A 23,136-nucleotide genomic window follows, 5' to 3' on the forward strand; every position below is an offset into this window, starting at 1 on the left:
CACCTCTTCAGCTTCACTTCCTCAAGCGCCTGTTACTTATTTCACTGCCTCAGCGTGTCCCATGGCCCGACCACCGACATTCTCCGGTGAGGCGGAGGACTGCAGTGGGTTTCTTCTTCAGGTATCTTTGTATTTTTCCATGCAAGAACATCAATTTATTAACGATTCAGCTTGTGTGGCTTTCATCATTTCACTATTATCTGGGCAAGCACTTCAGTGGGCACTATCTCTGTGGAATTCGAATTCGGAAGTCATCAAATCACTCTCCGGGTTCATACAACACTTCAAAGAAGTTTTCGGTCAAGCAGCTGCCGATCTTTCAGTACATGATCAACTCTACAATCTTCCGTGAGCACTTTCTCCTTTCGATTCCGCACCTTAGCGGCATCCAGTGGATGGAATGAGGCAGCATTGATTAGTGATCGACCGATATTGATTTTTTATAACCGATACCGATACCGATTATTTGCATGTTTATGTGCCCGATAACCAATATGCAGAACCGATATTTATTTACTGTCATACGTCTGTTTTTGACACAATTATTACAACACAAATGAACTGAACAAACCATTTTATTTATAACAACAATCACTCCCTCCTTGCATACAAAAAACAACAACTTTATATTTATACACAAATAAATAGAGGGGTCTGAGTCCAAAAAATAAAGTGCACTGTTACTAAGTGTCATTGTTTAAAAATAAAAACTTTGATGAGGTAAAAAATAAAGCACAAAAATTATTCTAACATATTCTAACGAATTTAAATTACCTGAATTTGTTTTTGCATAGCTATTTTAGTAGTGTAACTTAATACTCCCAGTTAAGCAGAACTAGGTTGTAGTGTAGAAAACAGAGTCTTTCAGCATTCTGCCCTGTAAGCCTGCTTCATTTGTTTTCATAAATGGCTCCCACTTCACTGAAGACTCGCTCACTGGGCACCGAAGACGGTGGGGGGCAAAGGAACTTTCTTGACAGACGAGCAAGAATGGGGAACCTTTTCTCATTTTGTTTCCACCATTCAAGTGGCTTGCCCATCCTTCTATCAATCACTGGTTCTGAAACGTACTGCTGAAGCTCTCCTTCAAGGCTAGACCCACCAACTTCAGAACTAGTAGCACCAAGCAGAGTGTCATACATCTCATCAATCAGTTTCTTCTGGGTTTCTTCTGTCCGGGGCCTTTTTGAAACTGTGCTGGAATCATCTGACTGTGTTCCTTCATCTTGTGTGTTGTCTTGCTCTAAGGTTTCTGTCTCCTCCTTAAGCCAATCTTTTGCATTCAACAGTGTGTTGTCAGATGAAAAGGCATGTGCCTTGTACCTTGGATCCAGAAGACAGGCAAGGACTGCACATTTCACCTCCTCCACTTTTGCAAACCGTCGGGTGAGACTCTCCAGCATCTCCTGTCTCATTGTTTTGTTCAGTTGTACCAGAGTCAAGTCAAGTCAAGAATATTTGTATAGCGCTTTTCACAATACAGATTGTATCAAAGCAGCTTCACAGTATTAAATTAAAATAATAATAAAACGTCCATGTTTGGTAATGCTAATCAATAGTAATATTGATTGATTCATTAAATTGAATATCCCCAACTGAGCAAGCCAAAGGCAACAGTGGCAAGGAAACGAAAAACTCCATCAGGTGACCCAATGGTGACCTAAAACTCCACCAGGTGACCTAATGGTGACCTAAAACTCCATCAGGTGATACAATGGTGCCCTAAAACTCCATCAGGTGACCTAATGGTGCCCTAAAACTCCATCAGGTGATACAATGGTGACCTAAAACTCCATCAGGTGACCTAATGGAGAAAAAAAAAACTTGGGAGAACCCAGGTGCAGTCGGGGGCCAGTTCTCCTCTGGCGGTTATGAACTAGAGGCCGGATTTAACTGTAAGATTAAAACATTTATATGAATGCCTGGTTAAAGAGATGCGTCTTTAATCTAGTTGTGAACTGGGAGAGCGAGTCTGAGCAACGAACAGTATCAGGAAGGCTATTCCAGAGTTTTGGAGCTAAATGTGATAATGCTCTCCCTCCTTTAGTGGACTTAGATATCCTAGGTATAACCAAAAGCCTCGAATTTAGCGATCTTAAAGAGCGCGATGGATTATAGGACGATAGAAGATCCGTTAAATAAACTGGAGCTAAGCCGTTTAGGGCTTTATAAGTCAGTAACAATACCTTATAATTAATACGGAACTTTATAGGTAACCAGTGTAGAGATGATAAGATCGGTGTTATATGATCATATTTTCTTGACCTAGTAAGAACTCTAGTGGCTGCATTTTGGACTAACTGTAGCTTGTTTATTGAGGATGCAGGACAACCAGCTAATAAAGCGTTACAGTAATCTAGTCTCGAGGTCATGAATGCATGAACTAACTTTTCTGCATCAGAAACTGATAGCATATTACGTAGCTTAGCAATGTTTCTAAGGTGGAAAAAGGCTGTTCTTGTGACATATGAAATATGATTTTTAAAAGACAGGTCGCAGTCAAGTATGACACCCAGGTCTTTTACTGTAGAGGATAAAGTAGCAGGACATCCTACTATGTTAAAGTTGTATTGTGAGAGGTTTTGTGGGCGGTTTTTTGAACCGATGAGTAGTACCTCCGTCTTGTCTGGATTTAATAGAAGAAAATTACGCGTCATCCAATCTTTTATATCTTTAACACACTCTGTCAATTTTGATAATAGCAAAATAATAGCGTTTTCATCTGGTCTAGATGAAATATATAATTGAGTGTCATCAGCATAACAATGGAAACTAATTCCATGTTTCCTTATAATATTTCCAAGTGGCAGCATATATATTGAGAATAATAGAGGGCCTAGCACAGATCCCTGCGGCACTCCATAGTTTACTGAAGATATGATCGATTTTTTTCCATTTAAATAGACAAAATGGTAGCGGTCAGATAAGTATGATCTAAACCAGCTTAATGCTTGTCCTTGAACGCCAGTATAATTTTGTAGTCGATCTAAGAGTATTGTGTGATCTATAGTATCGAACGCAGCACTAAGATCGAGTAAAACTAGTATTGAGATACAGCCTTGGTCAGAAGCTAAAAGTAAATCATTAGTGATTTTAACGAGTGCAGTTTCAGTGCTATGGTGCGGCCTGAATCCTGACTGAAACTTTTCATAGATGTCATTTTCTTGCAAGAAAGAGCACAATTGAGCGGACACAACTTTTTCTAGTATTTTAGACATAAATGGAAGATTTGAAATGGGTCTGTAGTTTGCTAGGTTATTTGGATCTAATTGTGGTTTCTTAATGAGTGGTTTTATAACTGCCAGTTTAAATGTTTTTGGAACATGTCCTAAAGATAGAGACGAGTTAATGATATTGAGAAGAGGCTCTTCCACTACAGGTAACACTTCTTTCAGTAGTTTAGTGGGTATTAGATCTAATAAACATGTTGTTGTTTTAGATGAAGTGATAAGTTTATTTAGCTCTTTTTGTTCTATAGTTGTAAAGCGCTGTAGTTGTTCTTGCGGGGTGATAATTGAGGCTGATTTATAAGGCGCGATTGAAGATTGAGTGTTTACAATTGTGGTTCTGATGCTTTCTATTTTCTCAGTGAAGAAGTTCATGAAATCATTACTGCTAAACTGTAACGGGATATTTTGGTCAGGTGACGTTTGTTTATTTATTAGTCTAGCCACGGTGGTAAATAAAAATCTTGGATTATTTTGGTTGTTTTCTATTAGTTTGCGGAGATGCTCAGCCCTTGCCGCTTTTAGGGCCTTTTTATAACGTGACATACTGTCTTTCCACGCGATTCTAAAGACCTCTAAATTAGTTTGTTTCCATTTACGCTCTAATTTACGGGTTTCTCTCTTTAGAACATGCGTAGTATTGTTGTACCATGGTGCTTTAGTTTTCTCTCTGACCTTGTTTAATCTAATGGGTGCAACAATATCCAATGTTCTAGAGAGAATGGTGCTCATAGTGCTAGTTACTTCCTCTAATTCGTCTGTTTGTTTGGGTTCAGGCAGTAACTGAGACAAATCAGATAAGCAATTTGAGAAATTATCTATGGTGGATGGAAGGATTGTTCTGCCTGGTCGGTAACGCGGCGCAGAATGACATAGTACTGTAGTCCGTAATATACAAGTTACCAGGAAGTGGTCACTGACACCATCACTTTGTGGAATGATATCTATATCGGTTGGATCGAATCCATATGATATAATTAAATCGAGTGTATGATTAAGACGATGAGTTGGTCCGGTGACGTTTTGCTTGACCCCAAAGGAGTTTAATAAATCTGTAAACGCAGCTCCTAACGCATCATTTGAATTATCTACGTGTATGTTGAAATCTCCAACAATTAATGCTTTATCGACATTGACCAATAGATCTGAGAGAAAATCTGCAAACTCTTTTAGGAAATCAGCGTAGGGCCCTGGCGGTCTATATACGGTAGCCAAGGCTAGAGATAATAGGGATTTTTTCCTTACATCTAAGAGCGTAACATTTAATACAAGTACTTCAAACGAATTAAATTTGTCACCTGTTTTCTGAGTAACATTAAGAATATCTCTATAGATTGTTGCAACACCGCCGCCACGACCAATCAGACGGGGCTCATGCTTATAACCGTATCCTGGTGGAGTGGACTCATTTAGACCGAAATAGTCATTTGGTTTAAGCCAGGTTTCAGTAAGGCAAAGTACATCGAAGCTATTATCTGTGACTATTTCATTTACAATAGCTGCTTTAGGTGTGAGTGATCTAATGTTCAGAAGACCTAGCTTTAGAAATTGTTTTTGTTCACTAATAGCGAGATTTTCTGTTTTAATAACAATTAGATTTTTCCTAGATCCTGCAGTAGATTTATTATTTGATCTCACTAAACGAGGAATAGACACAGTTTCTATTAAATGTTCTAAACTAGTATTTATATCAATTAATTTGGTGCAGCAGAGACTGTGATTTGGATTTTTGGTAACTAGTCAAACGGTCTTTAACGTCTTGGAGATGTTATCCGACAGAAGATCCGCTCCATTTCTACTTGGGTGTAAGCCATCAGCGCGGAAGAGCCTAGGTCGCTCCCAAAACAGATTCCAATTATTTCAACCGAAGTCAACCGACTCAGTGGCTGAAGAGAGGTCAGCAGAGGAGAGATGTTGGAGGTCGATGGTCAAGGTGTCCGAGATGATCTTTTTCAGGTCCCTATAGCAGGTTTGACGCCTGGCCTTGGTGTGTGGGGAAGGGAGTGACAGCTCCATTGAGATGGCCTTATGGTCAGACACACCCAGGCCATACGCCATAAGGCTGCTATAGGGGCGGAGTATGAGATGACCAGATCCAGTATGTGCCCTCTGGAGTGTGTGGGGACGTCGACATGTTGTTGGAGGTTTGGGTTGTCTAGATGGATATTGATATCTCCAAGTATGATAATGTTGGTAGAGGTGGTGCAGAGTGTTGTGAGAAGGTTGCGTATCTCTGAGATGAAAACTGAGTTGGGTTTGGGGGGCCGGTAGATCAGAAGTGTTTTCATGAGGAAGGGAGTGTTTGCCTGGAGGCGGCCGTTAGCCAGACACAGAAATGGAAGACTGTCCGGCACAATAGAGAAGATGGTCCATGTCATTGCAACGGGGTGCACGAGGCACGGAGGACTGGCTGGAGGCAGCTGACAGCTAGATGGCGGCCCCAGGGGTAAAGTTAAGCCTAGTAGTAGCAGCGCTGGAGCGGCAGAGAAATGCCACTGACAGCAGGAGTGGACCATCAATTCGCTGATGTTGGAGTCGGAGAAGATGTTCGTAGGTGAATAAAGCTTTCACTTTCGTATTAATCCATTCAAAAACTCAAGAGGGATACTTTTCAGAACGAGAGAGAAAACAAACGTGTAAATGCGTGTAAAATTCTCTCAGAAAACAGTTGTCATTAGCAAGAAGACACAAGGGATTACCAACGAAGACAGAAGATGATGAAATGCCATCAGTGTTAGATGTGTGTGTTCACACTAGCGTTAACCGGTGTGATGCACTGTTGGTGTGTTGTTTTGGATGTTATGATCAGTGATGGATGAAGCAATAATGAGCTTTGGATGTTATACAGTGTGATACATGGATTTTACTTGGACATATAAAAGCATATTTTGTCTGTAATTCATGGCTTTCAATAGAAATTAGTACAAATTTGCCATACAAATCTTTAAAGGCTGTTTTCTCTAAATGAGTTTTTTCTCACACACTCCTAGTGACGATTTTCCACTTCTGTAGCGCTTCTACACACACCAAACTTGACAGTCATATTCCTAACTATATCGTGAAGGTTTGTTCAGAGGGATTTGTTGATATATCATTGTTGGCCTGATTTATATGACATTTTATGCCTAAAAATAGGGCAGAAATCCATTTTTTAAGGCTATTGGCAGTATAAACAAAAGGAGATAATCATAATCCCCTCTGAAAATATCTTTTCATTGAATATATAAACAAAATGCAAAAATAATTTTGAACCTTGTTTATTTCATTGGTCAGATTCGTCACTTCGAAATATATGCAAATTAGCGCATATTTAATTAGATATAGCCTGATTATCATATTTAAACATACAATTACAGAGAACTTGCAATACATTAGTTTCCTCCTATTCATGCGAGTAATCAACTGGTAAAGTCCCATGGTGATATCTCTAAGTTAAAAAAATACCCTATTCACCTGCAGTGTCTCGCCTTAATTTAAAATGATGTACTTCATATCGTTCAAATATGATGATTTGATGATCAAGAAACATTTCTCATTATTATCAATGTTGATTTTTTCTTTTTCTTTTTTTTTCGGGATTATTTGATGCATAGAAAAATGAAGAAGAAAAATTGGGGTCAGTAGGAAGTTCTATTTTATATTTGGGGGGAAGAAATAAAATAAATCAATACTCATCAAGGATGAATTAAATTGGTCAAAAGTGACCGTAAAGACATTCATAATGTTACAAAAGATTAGATTCAAGATTCAAGATTCAAGAACTTTATTTGCCATTTGTGTTTGCACACATAGGAACTCTTGTGCGGTTATTGCTCAGAGAGTCAAGTCACGTTTAAAAGACACACAAGGAAGACAAAAATCTATAAAACATATACATTTTAAATTGCACAAAACCCATTAAAAGTGTAAATTTGCATTATAAAAATTGCACAAGTATATTGCACAGGCCCCATAGACAACATGATATATTATAATTTAGTACAAAGTTACATTATAAATAAATAAATAAATAAAGTGCACTAGTATTATTGCACAGGCCCTGGAGACCACAGTTCATTTTGTTTTGGCCAAGAGTCTCACTGTGGCTGGGAAAAAGCTCTTATAAAAGCGTGTTCTATGTGTGATAATGCTGTCCGCTCGTCTATGCCTGAGATTGTATGTGCAGTTTTTGTGTGTGAGCAGGGAGTGAGCTGGATGTAGTGTGTCTCTGGTAATTAATGGTGCTTGCCATAGGCAAGGCCCATTAGTGTTCTCTTGCATACTTATTAATGGTGCTTGCCTATAGGCAAAGCAACATTAGTGTTATTGCTCATACTTATTATTAATGGTGCTTGCCTATAGGCAAAGCAACATTAGTGTTATTGCTCATACTTATTATTCTTCTTTTTATAATTCTGGACAAAAGTTTGGCGCGAAACTCGCCCCGCACCGTTTGTCACAGACCCCTGGGTGAGGTGTCAAAACGACCGGCTCATTGAGGAGAGGTGTGCTATATCTTTTCTAAGCGATCGGGTGTACGATGTTCGCACAGCGGACGAAAAAGCGGCCAAAAAAGTCCCATTGACTTAACATTGCGGAATTTTCAGAAATTCAAATCCCAACTGTCATTTTTCACACACACAGACACAAAGGGCCTGACACCCCTGCATGTCTCCCCCTCTCTCTCCCTCAGAGGATTTATATTATCCAGCAGCCAATAAGTAATGGCCTAAAATCTTCATAGCCACACCATAGCAACCAGTTACAGCACCCTAGCAACCATAGGCTATAGGCACGAGGCCGCAGGCCTCGTGCACTCATTATAATGCACTCGTTTAATAGAGATTTTAAATACTCTATAAAAACTCACTCATAGGCACGAGGCCGCAGGCCTCGTGCACTCATTATAATGCACTCGTTTAATAGAGATTTTAAATACTCTGCGGCCGAGTGCCTAACCTTAGCCCTAACCCCATAGTAACCATCTGTGGAGCCCTAGCAACCACCCTGAAGTCCCTAGCAACTGCCTAGCAACCACCTAGCAACCACCTAGAATGGCCTAAAATTTTCATAGCCACACCATAGCAACCAGTTACAGCACCCTAGCAACCATAGGCTACAGGCACGAGGCCACAGGCCTCGTGCACTCATTATAATGCACTCGTTTAATAGAGATTTTAAATACTCTGCGGCCGAGTGCCTAACCTTAGCCCTCATAGTAACCATCTGTGAAAACTACCAACCACCTAGTAACACCATAGCAACCACCAAAAATACCTTAGCAACCGCCCTGAACACCCTAGCAACCGCCTAGAAATGTCCTAGCAATCACCCAAATACCCTAACAACCACCCAGAAAACCTTAGCAATTGCCTAGAAACCACCCGGAACACCCTAGCAACCACCCAAAATACCTTAGAACTCCCTAGCAACACCCTAGCAACCACCCAAAATACATTAGAACTCCCTAGCAACACCATAGCAACCACCCAAAACACCTTAGAACACCCTAGCAACCACCCATAACACCATAGCAACCACCCAAAACACCTTAGAACACCCTAGAAACCACACATAACACCCTAGCAACCACTCAAAATACCTTACAACTCCCTAGCAACACCCTAGCAACCACCCAAAATACCTAAGAACTCCCTAGCAATACCATAGCAACCACCCATAACACCCTAGCAACCACCCAGAACACCGTAGCAACCACCCAGAACACCGTAGCAACCACCCAGAACACCCTAGCAACCGCCTAGCAACACCCTAGCAACCACCCAGAACACCCTAGCACCCTAGAACACCACCTGAACAACATGAATAAGCCATATCTCAGCAGCAGAACATCGTACAGACATGGTTGTTTGCTCGTATGCAATCATGTACCACACTCTAGCAACCGGGTCGTGTTTTTTGCCACTGCAAGCACCATTCACATTTTCTTCTGGAAATGTACGTTCTAGTTATTCTTCTGATTATTCTTTTTATTCTGGACAAAGTTTGGCGCGAAACTCGCCCCGCACCGTTTGTCACAGACCCCTGGGTGAGGTGTCAAATCGACCGGCTCATTGAGGAGAGGTGTGCTATATCTTTTCTAAGCGATCGGGTGTACGATGTTCGCACAGCGAACGAAAAAGCGGCCAAAAAAGTCCCATTGACTTAACATTGCGGAATTTTCAGAAATTCAAATCCCAACTGTCATTTTTCACACACACAGACACAAAGGGCCTGACACCCCTGCATGTCTCCCCCTCTCTCTCCCTCAGAGGATTTATATTATCCAGCAGCCAATAAGTAATGGCCTAAAATCTTCATAGCCACACCATAGCAACCAGTTACAGCACCCTAGCAACCATAAGCTATAGGCACGAGGCCGCAGGCCTCGTGCACTCATTATAATGCACTCGTTTAATAGAGATTTTAAATACTCTATAAAAACTCACTCGTAGGCACGAGGCCGCAGGCCGAGTGCCTAACCTTAGCCCTAACCCCATAGTAACCATCTGTGGTGCCCTAGCAACCACCCAGAACACCCTAGCAACTGCCTAGCAACCACCATTGAACATAACTCTGGATCACATTTGAAGAGGCTGGTAGGCTCTGTAACAACATACCACACAATGGGGTAAAAGTTGCACCCCTGGGGGGCAGGACCGGCCCAAAGTTGCCCCATTCACGTACTATGGTGTAGGACAGCCCATGAAATGGGCTGTCCTACACCATAGAAACCGCATTTGTATTGAACATAACTCTGGATCACAGTGTCATAGAGACAAGGGGGCGGGCTCATTTTACTCAGACAACCAATCAGTCTCTCAGGATCACTGTGAAGCTATCAAGCCACGCCCTAGCAACCATTTAGAGCACCTTAGCAACAAGTTCCATAGACAACCATTGAAAGAGATCAAATGGATATCTCTGGATAGAAGAGTCATAGAAACATGAGGGTGGTCTCGTTTGACTCGGGGCAGCAAACAGCCAATCATGAATCACATCAACACTTCCTAGCCCCTCCCTAGCAACCATTGTCGAGCACCTTAGCAACCAAAATTCACAGACTCATAGCTCAGAGCAAGGATGTCGCAGAAACGTGTAATTTGACACATTTGAAGAGGCTGATAGGCTCTGTAAGAACATACCACACAATGGGGTAAAAGTTGCACCCCTGGGGGGCAGGACGGGCCCAAAGTTGCCCCAATGAAGTACTATGGTGTAGGACAGCCCATGAAATGGGCTGTCCTACACCATAGTAAGCGATATTCTATTGAACATAACTCTGGATCACATTTGAAGAGGCTGGTAGGCTCTGTAACAACATACCACACAATGGGGTAAAAGTTGCACCCCTGGGGGGCAGGAGGGGCCCAAAGTTGCCCCAATGAAGTACTATGGTGTAGGACAGCCCATGAAATGGGCTGTCCTACACCATAGTAAGCGATATTCTATTGAACATAACTCTGGATCACATTTGAAGAGGCTGGTAGGCTCTGTAACAACATACCACACAATGGGGTAAAAGTTGCACCCCTGGGGGGCAGGACAGGCCCAAAGTAGCCCCATTTACGTACCGCATTTGTATTGAACATAACTCTGGATCACAGTGTCATAGAGACAAGGGGGCGGGCTCATTTTACTCAGACGACCAATCAGTCTCTCAGGATCTTTGTGAAGCTTTCAAGCCACGCCCTAGCAACCATTTAGAGCTCCTTAGCAACAATCTCCATAGACTTCCATTGAAAGACATCAAAGGGATATCTCAGGATATAAGTGTCATAGAAACATGAGGGTGGGCTCGTTTGACTCGGGGCAGCAAACAGCCAATCCCGAATCACCTCAACGCTTCCTAGCCCCTCCCTAGCAACCATTGTCGAGTACCTTAGCAACCAAAATCCAGACAGGGATATCTTCCATTCTGAATGTCACAGAGGCATGGGAGTTGGTTTATATCATTCATACTGACAAGCAGCCTTTGGAGTTTCATGATTGGCAGCTGCCAAACGACTCCCTAGCAACAAAACAGAGTACCCTAGCAACCATTTTGCAAGACCTATATCTCTGCATCAAAACATCGTATAGAGATGGGGGTTGGTTTATACATTCACACTGACTTTGGAGCTTCATGATTGGCAGCTGCCAAGCCACTCCCTAGCAACCAAACAGATTACCCTAGCAACCGTTTTGCAAGACGTATATCTCTGCATCAGAACATCGGATAGAGATGGGGGTTGGCTCTTTTGACTCATGCTAGCCAACAGGACTTGCTACATGCTACACATGCTAGCAGTGAATAGCTACATGCTAATTTTGATTAGCTAAGTGCTAAATCATGCCAAGAAAATGCTACAAACTCCATAGTAACCATCTGTGACAACTACCAACCACCTAGTAACACCATAGCAACTACCCAGAATACCCTAGCAACCGCCTAGCAACCGCCTAGCAACCACCCAGAACACCCTAGCAACCACCCAATACACCCTAGCAACCACCTAGCAACCACCCAGAACACCCTAGCAACCACCTAGCAACCACCCAGAACACCTTAACATCTTCATAGCAAACTCCAAGAACACCCTAGCAACCGGGTCGTGTTTTTTGCCACTGCAAGCACCATTCACATTTTCTTCTGGAAATGTACGTTCTAGTTTTTCTTCTTCTTATTATTATTATTCCACACAAAAGTTTGGCGCGAAACTCGTCCCGCACCGTTTGTCACAGACCCCTGAGTGAGGTGTCAAATCGACCGGCCCATTGAGGAGAGGTGTGCTATATCTTTTCTAAGCGATCGGGTGTACGATGTTCGCACAGCGGACGAAAAAGCGGCCAAAAAAGTCCCATTGACTTAACATTGCGGAATTTTCAGAAATTCAAATCCCAACTGTCATTTTTCACACACACAGACACAAAGGGCCTGACACCCCTGCATGTCTCCCCCTCTCTCTCCCTCAGAGGATTTATATTATCCAGCAGCCAATAAGTAATGGCCTAAAATCTTCATAGCCACACCATAGCAACCAGTTACAGCACCCTAGCAACCATAGGCTATAGGCACGAGGCCGCAGGCCTCGTGCACTCGTTATAATGCACTTGTTTAATAGAGATTTTAAATACTCTATAAAAACTCACTCGTAGGCACGAGGCCGCAGGCCTCGTGCACTCATTATAATGCACTCGTTTAATAGAGATTTTAAATACTCTGCGGCCGAGTGCCTAACCTTAGCCCTAACCCCATAGTAACCATCTGTGAAAACTACCAACCACCTAGTAACACCATAGCAACCAGTTACAGCACCCTAGCAACCATAGGCTATAGGCACGAGGCCGCAGGCCTCGTGCACTCATTATAATGCACTCGTTTAATAACACAACCACTCAAAATACCTTAGAACTCCCTAGCAACACCCTAGCAACCACCCAAAATACCTTAGAACTCCCTAGCAACACCATAGCAACCACCCAAAACACCTTAAAACACCCTAGGAACCACCCATAACACCCTAGCAACCACCCAAAATACCTTAGAACTCCCTAGCAACACCATAGCAACCACCCAAAATACCTCAGAACTCCCTAGCAACCACCCAAATTACCTCAGAACTCCCTAGTAACACCATAGCAACCACCCAAAATACCTTAGAACTCCCTAGCAACACCCTAGCAACCACCCAAAATATCTCAGAACTCCCTAGCAACCACCAAGAACACCCTAGCAACTGCCTAGCAACCACCCAGAACACCCTAGCAACCACCCAGAACACCCTAGCAACTGCCTAGTAACCACCTAGAACACCCTAGCAACTGCCTAGCAACCACCCAAAACACCCTAGTAACCACCCAGAACACCCTAGCAACCAACCCAAAACATGAATAAGCCATATCTCAGCAGCAGAACATCGTGCAGACATGGTTGTTGGCTCGTATGCAATCATGTACCACACTCTAGCAACCGAGTGGTGAGTTTTGCCACTGCAAGCACCATTCACATTTTCTTCTGGAAATGTACGTTCTAGTTCTCTCTGCTCTTTTCTGACAGCGCTGTGTGTAGATTGTGTCCATGGAGGGGAGTTCTGTTCTAATAATCAGAACAGAACAATAATTTCAGATTACAAAAGAATCCTGAAAAAAATGTGTACACAACTGTTTTCAACATTGATAATAATAACGTTACCTTTAACGGGATTCATTTCAGTGTTTACATGTGCACATGCGGTGCATCATCACATGCATCTGTGTGTTCTGGTGACGGGATGTAGGGGTAGGCCTGCAGTAGCCGTACTACGAGCAATCCATTAACAGAAACGCTCATGTTAGGGATTGTATTTAGTTATTTCACTCAGTAACCATCTCTCCAGTTACACACACACACACACACACACACACACACACACACACACACACACACACACACACACACACGCACGCACGCACACACACACACACACACACACACACACACACACACACACACACACACACACACGTTTGTATACATGATGCATGCATACTCTACCAGCTACCATGGATATATGGTGTAAAAGCGAATGAGTGCTGCCCTCTTCAGGTTGAATGGTGGCTACTGCAGTTGAATTTTGAATTATAATTTAAATTAATGAATGGATCTTCTCTTCCTGAAAACATTTGCCTTAAATATTTTCTAATTAATCATTAACAAATCAAATCATTTGATCTACTGTATATCAATACTAAGCCCTATTTCGATATAATCAGATAAAATCCCCAAAATCATCAAAATACCCCATTCTTCAACCATTAGTCGGTCCACATCCTCCTCCAGGCGTGTTGATCATCGTTCGCCCCGTGGACTATGGGATGGTTGGGGCCTGTAGGTGAGCGGCTTGGACGCAGGTGTCCCACTGATCTCCTGAGATCCCCACCGCACCCCCACTGGAATGGACCATCTCCTGCTGGCTGTCACCTGTGAATGGAGACTTTGTTAGTGACCGCTTGTCTTCCCCTCGTCCCTTTTGGTGTGACCTGTGGAGTTTTCAAAAACAAACAAACAGAAAACCCATGACCGACCGACCAGTAGAGCATCACAGTCCCGCCCACAGCCCGAGAGAGCTCTGGTGCCGGAAGTTAATTTCCCATTCATTTCTCCCATTGACTTTTGGAAAAGTCCGTATCTAAAGAGTTTTAGAGCATGTCTGAGGATAACCAGCTATGGCTGAACTCATAAGCATACAACATATCATTTCCAGTGAAAAAATGAAGAGAAAATCCAAAAAAAGGAAAAGGTACAAGACTATGTACATATTTCCATTTCCCGAGCGAAGGAACTACTCGTCCCATAACCCACCGCGCCTCACTGGAGTCGACTGAAGCAAACCGCGAAAGAGCCTTTTGAGTGAATTTTATATAGTGAATGTGTAGTTAATAGCAGTTCTTTCAGTAATAATCGTGTAAATAAAAATAATAATATATTGTGTGCGTGTGTGTGTGAAAGCGGTTAACGATAGCGTTAGCAATATGGTGCAGCGGTCCGGTGGGAGGTAATCGCGACGAACATTAGTTCCGCCTCACAAGAAGAAAGTTGGAATTTTGCAGGGGGGCAGTGTTCCGAAAGACTTTGAAGCCGACCTGGGCGCCGCCATTGGCTAGCGGACCCCCACCTGCTGTTAGCATTCCATTGACTCCCATTCATTTTGGCGTCACTTTGACAGCGAATAACTTTACATCTGAGGCGTTTAAAGACTCCATTTGTCCATTGTTTATTTCTAAAGAAACACGATAATGTATAAAATGCTCCATTACCTTGTATCTTACGTTATGGCCCTGTAGAAGCAGTTTTTGTAAAAATAGGCTAACGATTGCGTCATACCCGCGCAACTCTGTCGCACAAGTCGAGAAATTACCGTATAGACAGGCAGAGAAGCTCCCAGGGACTCTTTTACTGTCTGCGAGACAATCAAGGGGACGTGGAGGCATAAAGTCAAGGGAGAAGCCCATAGAGAGCCCATAAAAGCAACGGGACAAAATTGTTCAACAACGTTTTGAGGAATTGGAAATAATTCGGTATGTGGCAAGTGAATATAGCCTATATGATATGAAGTAATTTATCCACGACCTTTAAATAATGTATCTACTTCATTAAATAATGAAGTATAGGTAACGGGGTATCTATATGAACGGGGGATGGGGAAATTATCATGAAATTATACATGCAATGGAAGAAAAGAAAAAAACATCTCAATGTCAATCGCGCTTAACGTTATTCCTTTATTTATTTACAGATGGCTATAGCGCTTGAAGATGAATGTGATCCCTTTCATCCTGGTCGGAAGCCATATGTCTACATAACCTAATGTGAAATAAAGAAAAACGTTTCTGTTCAAGTGTTTTTGACCATGATTTATTAGCCTAGCCAAAACTAATTATTTATAAATTGGAATATTATGGTCAAATGTTTTACGTGAAGAGATAAAATCATGTAGAACAATGAGCAATTTTAAGAGACAATTTAAAATAAATATATTGAATGGATACGCAAATGACTCGAGGGGATAGTATATTGTATGCTTACAGTATGGTTCCTTCCTTGGCTTACTAAGTCTGTTTTGAATGGGTTATTCGGTTTGATGTAGATAGAAGGAAACGAAGAAGAGATGGATTTTTTTTTTTTTTTTTTTTAGATCATCTCAGCGCAATCTTCCAAAATTATTAAAAGTGATTCAGATAGGCACAGATGCACACAACATGTACTTATTTATCTTTTTATTTTTGATCTGGTTTTTTTATTTATATATATATATATATATGTGTGTTTTATTATAATTTTAACTAACTAAAATTACTAAGAACAGGCTACTCAGACGATTACAATACAAAAGTAGGCTATTAATGTCGATTTTAGCCACTTCTTTTGTCAGGCCTATAATGTTTTAATGTAATTGTATAGCGTAATATGTTATATTAATATTATTGTAATATTAATATACATTATATTATGTTATTATTACTATACTATACGATTTGATTTCCAAAACACACACACACACACACTAATGTTCAATGTGAGTTTACTCTGATGCGTCATTGACCGTTGTCAGCTTGCTTGCGCTTACCTGGCAATAGTCAAAACCCTTATTTCTGGAGAGCCGTGATATTCGACCTTGGAAACTTCTGATCATCATTCAAGATAAGTATTGTGTTATAGGTGGTATTTTATTAATTCAGTGTGTTGCCTTTTTTTCGTTATTTCATCTTCCTTTATTTACTTCAATTGACTTGTTGCTAGCCTATTGTCCCTCGTGCGAACATGCCTTGCTGTGTACCATACATGTGTTCTAAGAGACAAGACTCTTCTTCCGAGTTAAGCTTTTTCAGGTAAGTCCACTGTCTCCATCAATATAATGAAAGATTATGGGTAACACTTTACAATAAGGGTGCACTAATAAGCATTAACTAATGCACAGATAATACTGAATTAATGTATTACTAATGATTATCTAAGCTATTCATTAATGATTGCCTCATTAGCAACTAATGAAGAGTCTGTCTGGTTAATATATTAGTTCATATATGAATTGTTATTAATTAAATATGTAATTGTGGATTAATTCCATAATCACTTATTTTTTTACTAATAGTGTTCATTAATTTGTTAATTACCACAATGAGTCTAATATGCATTAATACATTATTAATTACAGCATTAGTAGTGTGTCAATTACTACAATTACTAGATGAGGAGTTAATAATGATGCGCCTCAATAAGTAAAGTCACAACATAATGATCGTTAGCTAATGATTAATTAATCATTAATTACCATCACTAGAGTTTATAAAAGCTGTTTATTAAACACTGGTTTCCAAAAACATTGCAGTAATTGACACACTACTAATGCTGTAATTAATAATGTATTAATGCATATTAGTTTTCCTGTATTATCTGGAAGTTGAAATATAAGGCTTCGGCTCATTGTGGTATTTAACACATTAATGAACACTATTAGTTAATAAAATAAGGTATTATGGAATTAATACACACTTACACATTTAATTAATAACAATTCATATATGAACTAATATATTAACCAGACAGACTCTTCATTAGTTGCTAATGAGGCAATCATTAATGAATAGCTTAGATAATCATTAGTAATACATTAACTCAGTATTATCTGTGCATTAGTTAAGCATGAATTAATGCTTATTAGTGCACCCTTATTGTAAAGTGTTACCCATTGTTCCAGGAAAAATGGTGTCTTTAAATATGGTAAAAGGAGGTTCTGGAATTGCTATGGCAATGCAAGTGCCCAGTAGCACTCATGTTATGAAGGTTAATTGGGCTAAACATAATGGGTTTGTTTATCGCCCATACTTGGTTATCTGTGGCAAAGTTGAATCTGAAGTGCCCGTGTTTTATCAGATTGAGTCAGTTCTGATAATGTGTGGAAAAACTGTTGCTACTCACAGTACCTTTAGTTACAGTAACTTTTCAAGAACATTTCCATGCATAAGGTGATCAGATCAAAGCAGGATTTAGTTTGTTTTTTTCATGTCGAGAACCTGCATTGCCCTAGGCCTTTTGACATACACATGTCATATGGAGGGAATGACACAACTCTTCTTGTCGTGCCTTATTGCTTTCTCTGGTAAACATTTTTATGATGTTATACATGTTTTTGTCAGAGACAAGGCAATGGGTTTGCAATGTAAATTCACTGACATGAACTGAAATGCTTTTTTATTTTTGTACAATAAATGGTGAATGCTGTGATCTAGTGTTATTATGCTTGTTTTAGTTGATAGTTCTATCATTCAGTAACACTGCATCTTATGATTTATATATTTTTAAAAACACTGTAGAGAAATGAAAAGTAAATATTACACTTAAAGTGTCTTTAAAAAAAAGTAAAATTGTAGTTAAATGAACTATACAGTGTAATCATATTACACTTAACAGTGTGATTAAACTAGTGTTAAATACTTTTACACATTTCATTGTTATTTTTTACACAGTATTGAGTAGAATTAACTCTAAAAACTTGACACTGACCAAAGAGTGCATTTTACACTGATTTCGAGTGGGACCAAACGTTATCTGAAACTCTACAGGAGTTAAATGAACACTTCTGTTTTTACTGTGTAGAGTGAACTTTGAACAGCTCGTGCGCCAGACATTGCAAATGTGTGAAGCTGTAGAAGGGTCAGAGGAGCTGCTTTAGAGGAACTCACCGTATAAAAGTTTGTGTGTGTGTGTGTGTGTGTGTGTGTGTGTGTGTGTGTGTGTGCGTGTGTGTGTGCTGCATAATGTAAGTGTGAAAGAAGATAATTTACATGTGTGCTTGTGTAAAGGCTCAGGCTGACAGAGGGACTAGGATAAGAACGAGTATAACCGTATGAGGGCATTAGATGTGTTGCAATGACAGCTCATGATTAGAGGACGGCCCTTGAGACGGGGTCCGTGTAAAAGCTTAAGGAGGATGTGTTCGGGGCCACTCCTCGGGTGAAGACTTTTACGTGTTTATGTTGTTTTTGCCTTTGGAAATGTTTGCCTTTGTATTTGTGGCGGAGGGAAATATGCCACCGCCGTGTGGGGAAATGTTCAGCAGTTTACTAAGGAAGACTGAGTGAGCAACAGGATCATAAATGATGATAATCCTGACATAATCCTGAATGATGTCCAGCAGATGGCAGGGTACGGTCTCTTCACTCACTGACCCTCAGCGATTGTCCTCGCGATCCTGACGACGGCAGCTTGACTCGACGATCCCGGCTGATGGAGGCGCAATGAGAAGACGAACAACACACGAGCCTATCCGACGACTCACGAACCTTTTACACGATCAGTAACAGCATTCACTGTTTCAAGTTCCTTTGAACAAATGAAACAAAAACTGTATATAAACACACAGAAAACACGAGAGTATTCAACTCCTTACTGAGCGTTTCAACTTAACTGACTGAACACTAACAGGCCTTTTGCCCAGCTTCACGCACGTTAACACTTTAAACTCGTTTAACACTTACTTCAACACACTTGTACACAGAAGCGGAGACTCAGAGGCACGTTATGCAGATCTTACATGTCGCGGGTCTAAACTTAACTTTTTATTGTGATCGAATACCCGAGATCAACATTCATCTTCTGCTCACCGCTGCTCTTCTCCGCTCTCTTCACGGTCAACTCGTCATACCAAAATGGCGCCGCTTGTAAATAACCCTCAGTTATTTTAATTAGTTTTGGGCATTCATATATTCTGATATTCTCGTAATTGTATATTTCTTAATATTGTGTTTATTATATTTTGGAAGTTTACTGTGCACTCTTAGTTATTTAACCTATAGAGACCTTTATTCCTCCTCCTCTTATCACTGAACCGCCCCCCCCGAGCGCAAGTTCATTCCCTAATTTACCGACGTGCGTCTGTGGAGGGAAAAGTCCGCTGTGCGTCGGTGCAGAATAGAGCTCGGTCGTAGACGTTATGGAACGGTGCATTGTGGGTAGCGGCGGCCATTTTAGAGGTAACGCAAAGGCCAGTTTGTAATAAGGTAATAGCGTAGCCGGCCGGTCTCCACCGGCACCGAGAAAGAGTATGGACCGTGACAAACTAAAAAGTTGGCTATACTATACCGTATACTGACAAACTTAATAATGAAGCCAAACAACGCTACTTAAAAAAAAAAAGAGTATATAGGCGGAATCGATCCCTAAATGAACTATTATGAAAGTTTAGCAAGCCTCAGTTTCCCTGATATTTTCTCCTACCTGGTCTGTGGAGTGAGCGCTTACACCTCCGATCAATTCAACTTCAAGACACTGGAGGCTCACCTGCAGTTCACAAATGGATGGGTGCAAGATCTGCAGATCTAAGTAAATGCTGAGAAAACAATCGTTCACACTAAGGCAACGCTAACGTTAACCAAGCATCAGTGGTGACACACACACACACACACACACACACACTTGTTAGATTCTGAGCTATGAAGCTTGTCTATGCGGGTTTGTTACACTTCAGGAGTAATTACTCACCTATCATACGTGCAATAATCCACTGTTTACGTCCGGTAGTTCTGTAATCCGGTATAATATTAACATTCACCTGGGACACAACCCACCGTTCACCAAAATAAATACTTTAATTACATCATACTTTACATACTTTCAAATTAAATTGTATTAATTGATTTAAAGGTGATGGTTTTCCTCGTACAGTGGCGACCCAAGCCATTCGACGCCTCTTTGTATTTTCAGACACCAAGTCTCCTTGCGTTTTTTTCCAAGTATGAAAATGGTGAAAACTAACATGATTTATTTGCCGTCGACCATGAGACCGATTACAGCAGTTCACAATACAGCAAAACTTAACCATTTTCCTTAAAATAACCTACATTAAACCTATCAAATGACCAACGTTACAATTTGAATTACCTACTGCCTACTATACAGTCCATCTACTTCCGTACCGTGATTCCCACAATGCATTGCGACGTGACGCAACGATCCCGAGCTCTATAGGAATGATACATGTGATGTGTACAAAGTCAATTGCGCTGGGTGCAGTGTGTGTGTGTGTGTGTGTGTGTGTGTGAGCAAGATAGGGCCCTGAGTGTTTAAAATCTGCCAGTTGCTATTGGTGACACTGTCCTACAGTGAAGTGTGTGTGTGTGTGTGTGTGTGTGTGTGTGTGTGTGTGTGTGTGTGTGTGTGTGTGTGTGTGTGTGTGTGTTCACACAGGGCGTGTGACGCATCAGTGCAGCAGTGTTGGAGTAGTAGTGTTTGTAGTTAGGTATGCACGTTGCATGCTGCTTCTGCTTACCACTTTCTGCTTTCAGCTACTGCCACCGGATAGCCCCTTTTTTCTCAGGGGCGAAAAGAGGAGCCGAGTGTGTAAGTCTCCTCAGCCGGTACATAGCCTCTCCACAGCCAAGATCTCGTACACGCCTCCTCGTGGCACACATGGTAACTGGTCCCTTGTGGTTCCAGGCTAAGCTGTACGGGATCTCGGAGCAGCAGTGGGCCCCAGAGACGTGGCATGCAGGCCCATCGGTGAATGGAAATGCCCTGCAGCCCGTCAACCACTGTCCCAGCTATGGGTAAATAGCCCCAGCTATGGGTAAATAGTGAAGACCCCAACGGCGACGCAGGCGGAAGATGGTGGTGTGAGAACCTCCACAACGGCTGGGAAGGCGGAAGAAGGCAACCCCACTGCCACGTGGGCTAATTCGGGAGGGTACAGTGGCTAGGGGAGTAAACCCCGACGACAAATCTGCACTTGGGGACAGGCACAGGCGGAGTCCAACTGACCGGACCACCGGCAGCCCCCTGCAACTTCCTGCCAGACGAAGGTCGTCATGGGTTCCCTCATGCCACTGGAGGTCTATCTGGCAGGAATGAAGATGGTGGGAGTGAGGTCTGCGCACCCACATCCTCACCTTAATCCTCACCTATGCGCAAGCTTCTTGCCCCAGGAAGCGGGCAATTGCCCCAGTCCGATCAGCTGACGGGTCCACGCTCTTCAAGGACCGCCACGAGATTCTTGCCCGTTGGGAAAATAATTTTAAGAGTCTCTTCAACCACACCAACCCTGTTGACCCACATATCCTGGATAATCTGCCAGACTTGCCACCAATCATGCACTTGGACACTCCACCACTTTACTCAGAACTCCGGCAAGCTATTGCAGGGCTGAAGAACAATAAAAGCGCTGAACCCGATGGAATCCCTGGAGAGGTTTTCAAACATGGAGGATACATCCTCACGCATCGTCTGCACCTCCTGATCCGAAACATCTGGGAACATGGGACCCTCCCACAGGACTGGAAGGATGCTAACATCGTGGTCATCTACAAGCAGAAAGGAGACAGAGCAGTCTGCAGCAACAGCCGTGGGATATCTCTCCTCTCCATCGCAGGGAAAGTACTGGCCAAGATCATGCTCAGTAGACTGGTCGAGCACATCTCGGAAGCTGTGCTTCCGGAAACGCAATGTGGCTTCCGGAAGACCAGATCAACGACAGACATGGTGTTTGTCTTGAGGCAGCTGCTGGAGAAGAGCCGAGAACATCACAAAGACCTTTACGTAGCCTTCATCGACCTCAGCAAAGCTTTTGACACCATCAACCGTGAGCTGCTCTGGAAATACCTCTCCAAACTTGGGGTACCACCCAAGTTTCTCAGTATCTTACAGCAGCTGCATGAGGGGATGCAAGCCAGAGTGCTCACGGGAGCACTCCAGTCAGAGCCCTTCGAGGTAAATGTTGGGGTGAAGCAAAGGTGTGTCTTGGCTCCGATGCTCTTCAACATCCTCCTCTCTGCCATCACCTGCCTCTTCCATCGGGTCATGGGACATGAAGATGGTGTCCATGTGGAATACCGACTTGACGGTAGCCTTTTCAACATCCGCCGGCTTCAGGCCCGCACAAAGACAAAGACCCGCCAGATCTGTGAGCTTCAGTATGCTGATGACTGTGCAGTCTTAGCCCACAGCCCGGACTCTATGCAGCACGCCTTGAACACAATATCCAGCCTGTACCAATCTTTTGGCCTACAGGTTAACACTCAAAAAACCGAGGTCATGTCCCGTCTCACCACCCCCGCCCCCACACCCCCCAGTTTTCACATAAATGGTGTTCCACTTAAATCAGTGGACCACTTCACTTATCTCGGCTCCACTTTATCCTCATGTAGCTCCCTTGACACGGAAATACACACTCGGATAAATAAAGCCTCGTCTTTTGGACGCCTACGCAGCAGGGTTTTTGAAAACCGCAACCTGAAGCTCAGTACCAAGGTCGCTGTTTACAACGCTGTATGTCTTTCCACTCTGCTTTATGGGGCAGAGACATGGACCCCATACCGCCAGCACATCATCAACCTAGAGGCCTTCCATATCCGCTGCCTACAGAAGATCCTCAGCTTGTCCTGGAAAGATCGAATCCCCCATACAGTCATCCTCAGC

General features: G+C 42.2%; 1 protein-coding gene across 1 annotated transcript in view; it reads right to left on the minus strand.

Moving 5' to 3' along the window:
• Window positions 1-23,136, minus strand: part of LOC307006000 (uncharacterized protein) — a 229,927-nt gene that overhangs the window by 126,182 nt on the left and 80,609 nt on the right. The gene's annotated exons all lie outside the window — the stretch shown is intronic.

This window comes from Phoxinus phoxinus (assembly GCF_949152265.1).
Source record: "Phoxinus phoxinus genome assembly, chromosome: 1".
NCBI lineage: Eukaryota > Metazoa > Chordata > Actinopteri > Cypriniformes > Leuciscidae > Phoxinus > Phoxinus phoxinus.